Here is a 13,961-nt window from a genome sequence, read left to right as displayed (position 1 = left end):
CTCCAGCATCGCAAAGCCTCTTACCGCCTTAACCCAGAAAGGGGTGACCTAGAATTGGGGAGAAAAGCAAGATTCTGCATTTCATACTTTGAAACAGGCCCTTTGCAGTGCGCCCATCCTTTCTCTCCCAGAAGGGAACGAAGATTTTGTAGTATATTGCGACTCTTCGAAGCAAGGGCTGGGCTGTGTACTAATGCAGAGGGGAAAGGTTATTGCATATGCCTCACGACAACTAAAAACGCATGAGGTCAATTACACCACTCATGATTTAGAGCTTGGGGCGGTGGTCTTCGCTCTTAAAATCTGGAGACACTACCTATATGGTACCAAATGCACTATCTTTACAGACCACAAGAGCCTACAACACATCTTCAACCAGAAGGAGTTGAACATGAGGCAGCGATGTTGGGTCGAATTACTCAACGACTACGAATGTGAGATTCGCTATCACCCAGGAAAGGCTAATGTCGTGGCAGATGCCCTTAGCCGTAAGGAGTACTCTGGCCGAAGAGTGAAGTCATTAGCCATGTCAATCCATTCGCACCTGTCGACACAGGTCAAGGAAGCTCAGATAGAGGCCCTAAAACCCGAAAACGTGACAAGTGAAACCCTTAGGGGAATGGACAAGAATTTAGAAATCAAGAGTGACGGAGCACGCTACCTCATGAACTGAATATGGACGCCCAAGTTTGGTGGACTTAGAGAGGTAGTTATGAACGAGGCACACAAGACTCCATACTCCGTACACCCCGGGTCAGACAAGATGTATCAAGATCTCAAACAACTCTACTGGTGGCCAAACATGAAAGCAGAGGTCGCTACATATGTGAGCAAGTGTTTGACTTGCGCCAAGATCAAAATAGAACACCAGAAACCCTCAGGACTACTCCAACAACCTGAAATTCCTGAGTGGAAATGGGAGCAGATTTCCATGGACTTCATAACGAAACTGCCCAAAGCTCAGGGTGGCCAAGATACTATTTGGGTAATCGTCGATAGATTAACCAAGTCCGCTCATTTCCTACCGATCAAGGAAACTGATAAAATGGAAAAGCTATCGAGAATCTACATCCGAGAGATCGTACGACTCCATGGAGTGCCAATGTCTATCATCTCGGATAGAGACAGCCGATTCACATCTAGGTTCTGGCAATCATTGCAAAAATCCATGGGAACAAGATTGGACATGAGTACAGCCTATCACCCCCAAACTGACGGACAGAGCGAAAGAACGATCCAAACCTTGGAAGACATGTTGAGAGCATGTGTAATCGACTTTGGTAAAGCATGGGATGTTCACTTACCTTTGGTTGAGTTCTCTTATAACAATAGTTATCATACCAGTATCAATGCTGCTCCATTCGAAGCCCTTTACGGCCGTAAGTGCAGATCACCTCTGTGCTGGACGGAAGTAGGCGACACCCAACTAGCAAAAGGTCTAGTCCCTGATAGCACCCTCACTGGTCCAGAGATCATCAGAGAAACTACTGAAAAGATCGTGCAAATACGAGAGCGACTGAGATCCTCGAGGGATAGACAAAAGAGCTACGCCGACAAAAGACGTAAACCATTGGAATTCCAGACTGGCGATCGGGTACTACTGAAAGTCTCACCCTGGAAGGGAATGATACGCTTTGGAAAGCGTGGGAAGCTGAATCCTAGGTACATTGGACCCTTCGAAATCATTTCAAGGGTTGGTCCAGTAGCCTACAAACTCCAACTTCCAATAGAGCTTAACAAAGTACATCCAGTATTCCACGTACCAAACCTGAAGAAGTGTCTGTCCGACGAAACACTTGTAATTCCACTCGATGAGATCGAACTAAATGAAAATCTTAACTTTGTGGAGGAACCCGTCGAGATCATGGATAGGGAAATTAAACGAACTAAACAGAGTTGCATTCCAATAGTAAAGGTCCGATGGAATGCTAAGAGGGGACCCGAGTTCACGTGGGAACGAGAGGATCAAATGCAATTGAAGTATCCACATCTCTTCCCCAGCCCCTAAGACTCTTCTTTTGTATTAAAAATTTCGGGACGAAATTCCCTCTAACGGGGGGATGATGTAACAACCCGTTATTTCATGTCTGTAAAGATCGAGTCATGTAACCTCCTTGAGAAAGGAAATAGAATATGAAGTATTCAAAAACTCTATTTGGAGTACACTATGTGGTAGTTATCATCTTAAGGTTTCCAAACATATAAATAACACAAAAATCCGAGTTATAACGAAGAAGTTATGCTCATTATAAGTTTTCCGACAAAAACCAGCAATACAAAGTTACGTAAAAACGCAAAGTTTCAATAAAACATTTTCTGACCTTAGGTGTCTAAATGAAAGTGATAGATATCGTTAAACTACAAACATGCATAAAAAGAACTCTCAAATCGGACATCATATGAATAAGTTATGAATTTTTAAAGAAATTCCTTAAACACGTCACTTTAATAAATAAATAATAAAAATAATTTCGGAATTTGCCAACGGAATCTAAATGAAAGTTGTAGATCGTAGTCTCACCTTCGCGGGGATATAAAGAACGCCAAAAACGGAGTTCGTATGAGGGAGATATGAATTTTTGAAGTTTGATAATTAATTTATATATAATTTTTATTCAAAATTCGGTATTATCCGAAGAGGAGTCAGCCTAGGGCTATAGTACGCGCCGCGTACCCTAGTACGCCCCGCGTACTGAGAGGCCACGGCCTCGGATCGTCCACGTCGCACGATCCGGAGAACCCGACCCGCTGTCCCATCCGACCCGCGTGCCAGCGACCCGTCCCATCCGACCCGCGAACCCAGGGATCCGTCCCATCCGAAGCCGAGGCAGTCGAGGCCTCGGTCATGCGTGACGTACGCGTACGCGCTGCGTACTAGCGTACCCCCCGCGTACTGAGGCAGACCAGCCTCTCTATAAATAGCATACGAAGGTTTCCAAAGAAAGGGCTCATTCTCTCTCATTTCTCTTGCGTTTTTCCTCATTTTCCGTGCTCGTACTACCCCGAAGCCCTGGTCGCTTCGTACAAGATCTGAAGGTCGATTTTCTCCCGAGGAATCCCGAGATTTCTGATGAAAATCCATTTCCCGAGACGAAACTCTGCCGTTTTTCCATCTCGCTATCTTCAAGTTGTCAAGTGAGTTCATACCCCTTTCTAACACACTTTAAATACATTTTTAAATACTTTTACACTCTTTTAGGGGGGGAATACAAGTAAACATACGGTTATTATCGTGTATTTTATAAAGTTTCACTTCACTTATATTATCAAATAAACCACTTGGAACTCATTACTATCATGGAAAACTCTTGTCATACTTTGTGTGCATTAGACTTATACGAAGCATATAATGAACTTTCATTGTTAAATCGTTTTATACATTCTAAAAACTTATGATTTTGCTTTATCAAACATTTTGAAAAAGGATAAACTTTGCATACAAAACTATCACTTTAATATAGACTTAATTGAGAATCCATGAGACGCGTACATCTTCAAACGTTACTTTTCTTTATTAGAAAGTACTGCAGTAAGTCCTGTCTATAACCAGAATCTCCCGCGACGCGAACGTGTCAAATGTGTATAGATCTATACGGGAAGTCATGATCCCGCACCCTGACTGTTAGCTACAGTCCGTCTTTTGGGGTGACAGTTGTCATAGCACTGCGACGCCTGAAGAACATCGTTACAGGCATATTATGTTTAGTATGGTTATAGAAACTCATCGGATATACAATTATTATGATATTCAGTTTTGATGAGCGAGTAGTTATTAAAACTATTCTTCATCCAACCGGTTCGGTCTTCGCGTAGTTTTATTATATATAAAACTATGACACACTTACGAGAAACGTCGGTTTCTTGCAAATTTTCGGTCTTAGAGACTGGCATTATGTGTGAGGAAAATAAGGGTTTTCCCTGCATACAAACCAAATAACTAATAGGAAAATAAGGGATTTTCCCGTTGCAATCATTTACAACTTATAACATGAACAACTATATACATCTCATACTTTTATAAGAAAATAAGGGTTTTTCTTGGAAAACACAACAAATCGTATGTAACAACCCGTTATTTCATGTCAGTAAAGATCGAGTCATGTAACCTCCTTGAGAAAGGAAATAGAATATGAAGTATTCAAAAACTCTATTTGGAGTACACTATGTGGTAGTTATCATCTTAAGGTTTCCAAACATATAAATAACACAAAAATCCGAGTTATAACGAAGAAGTTATGCTCATTATAAGTTTTCCGACAAAAACCAGCAATACAAAGTTACGTAAAAACGCAAAGTTTCAATAAAACATTTTCTGACCTTAGGTGTCTAAATGAAAGTGATAGATATCGTTAAACTACAAACATGCATAAAAAGAACTCTCAAATCGGACATCATATGAATAAGTTATGAATTTTTAAAGAAATTCCTTAAACACGTCACTTTAATAAATAAATAATAAAAATAATTTCGGAATTTGCCAACGGAATCTAAATGAAAGTTGTAGATCGTAGTCTCACCTTCGCGGGGATATAAAGAACGCCAAAAACGGAGTTCGTATGAGGGAGATATGAATTTTTGAAGTTTGATAATTAATTTATATATAATTTTTATTCAAAATTCGGTATTATCCGAAGAGGAGTCAGCCTAGGGCTATAGTACGCGCCGCGTACCCTAGTACGCCCCGCGTACTGAGAGGCCACGGCCTCGGATCGTCCACGTCGCACGATCTGGAGAACCCGACCCGCTGTCCCATCCGACCCGCGTGCCAGCGACCCGTCCCATCCGACCCGCGAACCCAGGGATCCGTCCCATCCGAAGCCGAGGCAGTCGAGGCCTCGGTCATGCGTGACGTACGCGTACGCGCTGCGTACTAGCGTACCCCCCGCGTACTGAGGCAGACCAGCCTCTCTATAAATAGCATACGAAGGTTTCCAAAGAAAGGGCTCATTCTCTCTCATTTCTCTTGCGTTTTTCCTCGTTTTCTGTGCTCGTACTACCCCGAAGCCCTGGTCGCTTCGTACAAGATCCGAAGGTCGATTTTCTCCCGAGGAATCCCGAGATTTCTGATGAAAATCCATTTCCCGAGACGAAACTCTGCCGTTTTTCCATCTCGCTATCTTCAAGTTGTCAAGTGAGTTCATACCCCTTTCTAACACACTTTAAATACATTTTTAAATACTTTTACACTCTTTTAGGGGGGGAATACAAGTAAACATACGGTTATTATCGTGTATTTTATAAAGTTTCACTTCACTTATATTATCAAATAAACCACTTGGAACTCATTACTATCATGGAAAACTCTTGTCATACTTTGTGTGCATTAGACTTATACGAAGCATATAATGAACTTTCATTGTTAAATCGTTTTATACATTCTAAAAACTTATGATTTTGCTTTATCAAACATTTTGAAAAAGGATAAACTTTGCATACAAAACTATCACTTTAATATAGACTTAATTGAGAATCCATGAGACGCGTACATCTTCAAACGTTACTTTTCTTTATTAGAAAGTACTGCAGTAAGTCCTGTCTATAACCAGAATCTCCCGCGACGAGAACGTGTCAAATGTGTATAGATCTATACGGGAAGTCATGATCCCGCACCCTGACTGTTAGCTACAGTCCGTCTTTTGGGGTGACAGTTGTCATAGCACTGCGATGCCTGAAGAACATCGTTACAGGTATATTATGTTTAGTATGGTTATAGAAACTCATCGGATATACAATTATTATGATATTCAGTTTTGATGAGCGAGTAGTTATTAAAACTATTCTTCATCCAACCGGTTCGGTCTTCGCGTAGTTTTATTATATATAAAACTATGACACACTTACGAGAAACGTCGGTTTCTTGCAAATTTTCGGTCTTAGAGACTGGCATTATGTGTGAGGAAAATAAGGGTTTTCCCTGCATACAAACCAAATAACTAATAGGAAAATAAGGGATTTTCCCGTTGCAATCATTTACAACTTATAACATGAACAACTATATACATCTCATACTTTTATAAGAAAATAAGGGTTTTTCTTGGAAAACACAACAAATCGTATGTAACAACCCGTTATTTCATGTCAGTAAAGATCGAGTCATGTAACCTCCTTGAGAAAGGAAATAGAATATGAAGTATTCAAAAACTCTATTTGGAGTACACTATGTGGTAGTTATCATCTTAAGGTTTCCAAACATATAAATAACACAAAAATCCGAGTTATAACGAAGAAGTTATGCTCATTATAAGTTTTCCGACAAAAACCAGCAATACAAAGTTACGTAAAAACGCAAAGTTTCAATAAAACATTTTCTGACCTTAGGTGTCTAAATGAAAGTGATAGATATCGTTAAACTACAAACATGCATAAAAAGAACTCTCAAATCGGACATCATATGAATAAGTTATGAATTTTTAAAGAAATTCCTTAAACACGTCACTTTAATAAATAAATAATAAAAATAATTTCGGAATTTGCCAACGGAATCTAAATGAAAGTTGTAGATCGTAGTCTCACCTTCGCGGGGATATAAAGAACGCCAAAAACGGAGTTCGTATGAGGGAGATATGAATTTTTGAAGTTTGATAATTAATTTATATATAATTTTTATTCAAAATTCAGTATTATCCGAAGAGGAGTCAGCCTAGGGCTATAGTACGCGCCGCGTACCCTAGTACGCCCCGCGTACTGAGAGGCCACGGCCTCGGATCGTCCACGTCGCACGATCCGGAGAACCCGACCCGCTGTCCCATCCGACCCGCGTGCCAGCGACCCGTCCCATCCGACCCGCGAACCCAGGGATCCGTCCCATCCGAAGCCGAGGCAGTCGAGGCCTCGGTCATGCGTGACGTACGCGTACGCGCTGCGTACTAGCGTACGCCCCGCGTACTAGCGTACGCCCCGCGTACTAGCGTACGCCCCGCGTACTAGCGTACGCCCCGCGTACTGAGGCAGACCAGCCTCTCTATAAATAGCATACGAAGGTTTCCAAAGAAAGGGCTCATTCTCTCTCATTTTTCTTGCGTTTTTCCTCGTTTTCCGTGCTCGTACTACCCCGAAGCCCTGGTCGCTTCGTACAAGATCCGAAGGTCGATTTTCTCCCGAGGAATCCCGAGATTTCTGAGGAAAATCCATTTCCCGAGACGAAACTCTGCCGTTTTTCCATCTCGCTATCTTCAAGTTGTCAAGTGAGTTCATACCCCTTTCTAACACACTTTAAATACATTTTTAAATACTTTTACACTCTTTTAGGGGGGGAATACAAGTAAACATACGGTTATTATCGTGTATTTTATAAAGTTTCACTTCACTTATATTATCAAATAAACCACTTGGAACTCATTACTATCATGGAAAACTCTTGTCATACTTTGTGTGCATTAGACTTATACGAAGCATATAATGAACTTTCATTGTTAAATCGTTTTATACATTCTAAAAACTTATGATTTTGCTTTATCAAACATTTTGAAAAAGGATAAACTTTGCATACAAAACTATCACTTTAATATAGACTTAATTGAGAATCCATGAGACGCGTACATCTTCAAACGTTACTTTTCTTTATTAGAAAGTACTGCAGTAAGTCCTGTCTATAACCAGAATCTCCCGCGACGAGAACGTGTCAAATGTGTATAGATCTATACGGGAAGTCATGATCCCGCACCCTGACTGTTAGCTACAGTCCGTCTTTTGGGGTGACAGTTGTCATAGCACTGCGACGCCTGAAGAACGTCGTTACAGGCATATTATGTTTAGTATGGTTATAGAAACTCATCGGATATACAATTATTATGATATTCAGTTTTGATGAGCGAGTAGTTATTAAAACTATTCTTCATCCAACCGGTTCGGTCTTCGCGTAGTTTTATTATATATAAAACTATGACACACGAGAAACGTCGGTTTCTTGCAAATTTTCGGTCTTAGAGACTGGCATTATGTGTGAGGAAAATAAGGGTTTTCCCTGCATACAAACCAAATAACTAATAGGAAAATAAGGGATTTTCCCGGTGCAATCATTTACAACTTATAACATGAACAACTATATACATCTCATACTTTTATAAGAAAATAAGGGTTTTTCTTGGAAAACACAACAAATCGTATTTCAACTATTAAGGAAAATATGGGATTTTCTGGAGCTAATGCATTCATTTCCAACACCACAAATCACAACTCTTTGCATTTTGAAACGCTACGTTTACTAGAAAACATACACCCATTTTGGAATGGCATCCAATTTTTCTGAACTACTTATGGACTCACCAACTTAATTGTTGACACTTTTTCTTTGAAATAACTTGTATTCTCAGGAAATCGCTAAGCAGGTTGGGAATCAACTTTTGGGATTAACGCGCTGGCGTTAATTACTTCATTTTGAATGATGTTTATGTACCTTTATTTTGAACATGTAATGAATACAACTATGTAAACATCTTGCAAACTTATTATATATGGTGGTGTGTACTTTCCTTTCTATGAACTGTTATGATATTGAACATGACGTCCTCCGCCCCCGAACGTTTCCGCCGTTCTGGTTTGGGGGTGTGACATCGTATTTCAACTATTAAGGAAAATATGGGATTTTCTGGAGCTAATGCATTCATTTCCAACACCACAAATCACAACTCTTTGCATTTTGAAACGCTACGTTTACTGGAAAACATACACCCATTTTGGAATGGCATCCAATTTTTCTAAACTACTTATGGACTCACCAACTTAATTGTTGACACTTTTTCTTTGAAATAACTTGTATTCTCAGGAAATCGCTAAGCAGGTTGGGAATCAACTTTTGGGATTAACGCGCTGGCGTTAATAACTTCATTTTGAATGATGTTTATGTACCTTTATTTTGAACATGTAATGAATACAACTATGTAAACATCTTGCAAACTTATTATATATGGTGGTGTGTACTTTCCTTTCTATGAACTGTTATGATATTGAACATGACGTCCTCCGCCCCCGAACGTTTCCGCCGTTCTGGTTTGGGGGTGTGACATCATCTGCTCAGCAAAATGATGAGGCATAGTATTTAAAGAAAGGAGATTGAGCAGAAAGTCACGTTTATGAATGGCATGAGACTTGAGTGGATGGCAGTGGTCTCAACTGTAAAGGGTCATGAACAATTCAAGTCTTACTCGCTGGCAAAACTAATGGGAATTTTAAAATCCCATGAAAGCACAGTAACAAAAGAAGCAAAGGTGGTGTCTGGCATGGGCTCTTTAGCCTTTATCTCATAAGGGAAGAATGCAACGAAAGAAGAAGATGACATAGATCTGTCTGAGTGTGACCTGACAGGTGAAGAATATGAAATGATGGTCTCCAATCCTAAGAAGTTTGCAAGAAGAAAATTTCCTGCCAATAAAAACTGAAAATGGCAAGGAAGTTACAACTCAGAGAAGGTGAAAGAAGAATCGAAGAACATCTCTCAAAAGGATAATGATAAGAAAGAAAGCAAGCTAGTAGAAGATTCTGGATATGACTGCAATTATTTTCACGACAAGAATCACTTTGCCAAAGATTGCATGTTGCGAAAGATGGCAGAGAAAAGGGATGGTGGATGATGAGGCTTATCGTGAGCGAAAGCTGGAAGAACTAAAGAAAAGGAAGGCAACTAACAATTCTATGAATGTCTTGAGTGTGTAAAAGAATATGGTCGATGATAAGTTTGGAGGAATTAAAGAAGTGAGGAAGCCTACGCATGGCAGAGCATATGTGGCAAGAGAGGAAGTTTATGGTTCGGCTAGGAAGTGCTTGATGGTGACTGCAGGTGTACCAACAAAAGATGAGCGTAAGGAGCCGAACTTGAAGGAGGACAAGTGTTTCGCAGCAAAGCCCATGAGTGAAAAGATTAACGACTGCGATCGGTTGATCAAAAATGTACAATCCATCCTCGAATCTCTTAAAGTTCCCGTCACAAATTACGAAGAAGAATTAAACGAACTTAAATTTAAATTCACTAATCTCAGTAGTAGTCTCATGGAAACTCACTTAACGAACTCTATCTTAACTGACCAACTCAGCAGAGAGTCATCGAAGAGTGAGGAGAGATGCATGTGGATTGAGCTGAAGGAGTCGGAGTTAACTAGGGCTAGGGATGAGATTATCTATTTGTAGATAGACAATTTGAACTTTTTAAAACAAAGAAACATTTTTTGCTTAGTTTCTAAACGCTTATATGCAAATATTACTCAATTGCATTTAGATTGTGAAATAGGGAAAAAGATTCATAAGATGATCTTACCCTTCCTTGAGTTTAAGGCGGATGAGGTCGTTGCTGAATGTGAATCCATAATGTCCTCAGAAGAGATTTCCGTCACTTATAAAACCGGTCTGGACAAAATTTAGTCTTTCATTGACTCAAAAGAACACAAATGCATTCTTAAAAGGCTCTTAGATGAAAATGATAAGCTGAAAATTAAGACAGAGACCTTACAATCATTTGACTCTTGAAACTCAAATTTAATGACTGAAGATAAAATGAATGTAGAAAATACTTCTGAATTTGATGATGAGAGTGAGATGAGTGATATTTCAGTAGAAGACGAAGTTAATTGCTCTGAGTTCTTGAAAAGTGAAAAGAAGAAACCCCTTATATCCGAAAATTCAGTTGAATATGCACGTTTGTCAAAGGATAAGTCAAAGAATCTCAAAAAGAAAGCAGTGGTTTACCTGAAGGTTCAAACCGTTCCAAATCAGGTTTACGCTGTCACAGGGGTCACTAGAAAACAAACGGATGAACTAAAAATGCTAATTGACAAAGACAATGCTGAAGGCTGTGATAACTATTTTGTTCCGCTCCTATCGATAATGCAGACGAGACTGTGGGTTTGTTAGAGAAAACCTCATGGAGGGTAAAGGGAAGATATGTTGCTGAACCAATCAACAAAGCCTCAAGCTTTGACAAACCAAGCTCAAGTGGAACCAAAGAGATACCAGAAGAACTGGGAAAGAAACCAAAAGAATCAAAGAAGACTTCGAATATATGTTCCAATTCAACCGAAGCTTGAAAGGAGAAGCAGAAATCAAGATTCAACATTCATAAATCTTAGAAGGATTTGGCTGAATAGAAACGCCAAAGAAATCAGAGGTACATGAAGAATCTGAATGAGCGAAAAAGGTTTTGGCAATCTCAAAACCCTAACCATGTGTTCCCTCGAAGAAAGAAGCAAATGTTGTAGAAAATGACAAACTAGAGATCAAAAGAAAGAAAAATTTTAGTACCAGTTCTTACTATTCCAAATCTCAAAACCAAACATCTAGTCTCTGTTCCAACTCTAAAGGACAAAACCAAACATCCGGTTTCGGTTTTAATAACAGAGTTCAGAACCAAACTTCATGGTTCGGTCCCAACACCAAAACTGAGAACCGAAGGTCATGTCTCGGTTCTCCCTTACAGAAACTTAACTCAATAAAGGATGTTAAAGGGAAAGGAAAACTTGATTCTAAAGCAGACATCAATCATAATAAAAAGGAAGCTAAACCTAGGGATCTAAGGAGGACTCCAACTGTCATAACACCATGTAGTACATTGCAATTTAAACAAGATAAAAATAAAATCAAAGTGTACACCATCAAAAGAAAAGACGAAACCACACTCATAAAAAGAACCTATCTTGTCGATATATCTGTTGTTGTTCCTTTTTCTGTGAAAAACTCACCAAGGCCCAAGAGAAGACTTTGGGTTCCTAAATCTGCTTAAATTTGTAGGTTATAAGTGATGAGCAGTTCGACGAAGAATGGTACATAGACAGTGGCTCCTCATGTCACATGACAGTGAGAAAGGAAGAGCTTAGGGAGTTTCGGTCCCTTAAGGATGGTGGATGCGTGAAGTATGGAAACAAATCTTATGGAAAAATCAAAGGATATGGAATGATAACCAACGGAGAGTTCATAATTCGAAAAGTGGCGTACATGGAAGGCTTGCAGCATAATCACATTAGTGTATCTCAATTGGTTGTGGGTACGGGGCTGAAAGTCTCATTCGATGATGAAGGATCTGAAATTGTCGAAAAGCAATCCAAAAGAGTCTTGTTAAAATCTGAACGAAAAGGAGAGATGTACCCCCTAAACCTCAGTCCAATTAAAGGAAAATCAGCTATTTGCCTGTTGTCTAAGGCAAATTCTGATGAAAGCTGGCTATGGCACCGACGTCTCTCACACCTAAACTTTAAAGATATCAATAAGTTGGTGCTTAGTGATCATGTTCGAGGTCTTCCGGTTCTCAAGTTTGATAAGGAACACCTGTGTGCAACATGTGAGATGGGTAAACAGAGCAGAAAGAGCCATCCATCACGGATCAATACCAAGATCGTTGAAGCACTCGAACTTCTACATATTGACTTATGTGGACCTTCAACTATTGAAAGCATCGGTGGCAGTAAGTTCATTCTTATTATAGTAGATGATTTTTCACGTTTAACCTAGGTATTCTTTCTTAAACAAAAATCAGAAGCGACTCCCAAGTTAAAGATGTTCATCAAGCAAGTTGAAATGCACCTACGAAAAAGTTGTAAGAAATATCAGAAGCGACAATGGGCTTGAATTCAAGAATAAAGAGTTTGAAGACTTTCTGGCCAACAAGGGAGTATCTCATAACTTCTCTGCTCCCTATACTCAACAACAGAATGAAATCGTCGAAAGACGAAACCGTTCCTTATGTGAAGCAGCCAGAACCATGCTGAGCTTTGCTTCTCTCCCATTATACTTCTGGGCTGATGCTATTGCTATTGCATGTTATACTCAAAACAGATCCTTACTTAACAAGCGGTTCTCAATCACTCCATTTGAGATTCTGAACAATCGAAAACCCAACGTCAGGGTCTTTCACGTGTTCGGTTCTAGGTGCTTCATTTTCAACTCTAAAGAGAACCAAAACAAGTTCGATGTTAAATCGGATGAGGGAATCTTTCTAGGCTATTCACTCACTTCAAAGGCTTATAGGGTTTTGAAAAAACACTCCAAACGTATTGAAGAAACCTATTATGTAACCTTTGATGACTGCTACATAAAAAAAGCTCAAGCAAAAGAATGTGTCATGGGTGAAATATTTCCTGAATCAGGACAAGTATCGGTTCCTATTTCAGATTTGCTTGAAGAATATATGAGGTTATTTGATGAACCAGAAAAAGCTATACACTCAGAGGCGAATGTAAAGACAACAAAATCGACCATTTGAAAAAGATCATCGAAGATGCTGCAAAAGACATGGCAAAGGATCCTTCAAACCAAGCTGACGACTAACCCTTAAATGAACCTCCAAATAACAACACAATATTCTAGGGGGAGGGCTCATCTATGTCTCATACAACAGAACAAGAGAATCCAACTCCAACCGAGCAAGAGAATCCAACTCCAACCGAGGGGGAGGATCCTGAACCTGACAAGCAACACACACTTCGCCAATTGAGGGGGAGAATGCAAATACAAATGTCGAAGACGATCAATCAGAATTTGAAGAAGAGTTTAATGTAGAATTGGATCTTGTTTATGACCCGAACTACCCTCCTCTCACAAAATGGACTAAGGATCATCCTAAAACATAAATAATTGGTGAATCATCTGAACGGGTTCTCACACGGTATCAGTTGAAAGCGAAGAAAATTGCATTATTCTCTCAAGTTGAATTATGCATGTTTAATTCGCTTGTCTCTAAAATCGAAACAAAGACAGTCAACACTACACTTGACATGCTGATTGGGTACAGACAATGCAAGATGAACTTCATGAGTTTGAACGCAATCGAGTTTGAAGACTAATACCCACACCAAAGGATGCTTTTGTGGTCGGATTGAAGTGAGTCTTCGGGAACAAGATGGATAAAGAAGGCAATGTTATTAGGAATAAGGCCCGACTGGTGGTAAAGGGATATTGCCAAGAAGAAGGAATAGACTATGAGGAGACCTTCGCTCCTATAGCCAGATTGGAATCGTTTCGAATATTTCTAGCATATGTTG

Source organism: Lactuca saligna, chromosome 6 (assembly GCF_052625555.1).
Source record: "Lactuca saligna cultivar CGN05327 chromosome 6, ASM5262555v1, whole genome shotgun sequence".
In the NCBI taxonomy this organism is placed as follows: Eukaryota; Viridiplantae; Streptophyta; class Magnoliopsida; order Asterales; family Asteraceae; genus Lactuca; species Lactuca saligna.
The sequence above is the reverse complement of the archived record's forward strand: the minus strand, read 5'-3'. Positions refer to the sequence as shown.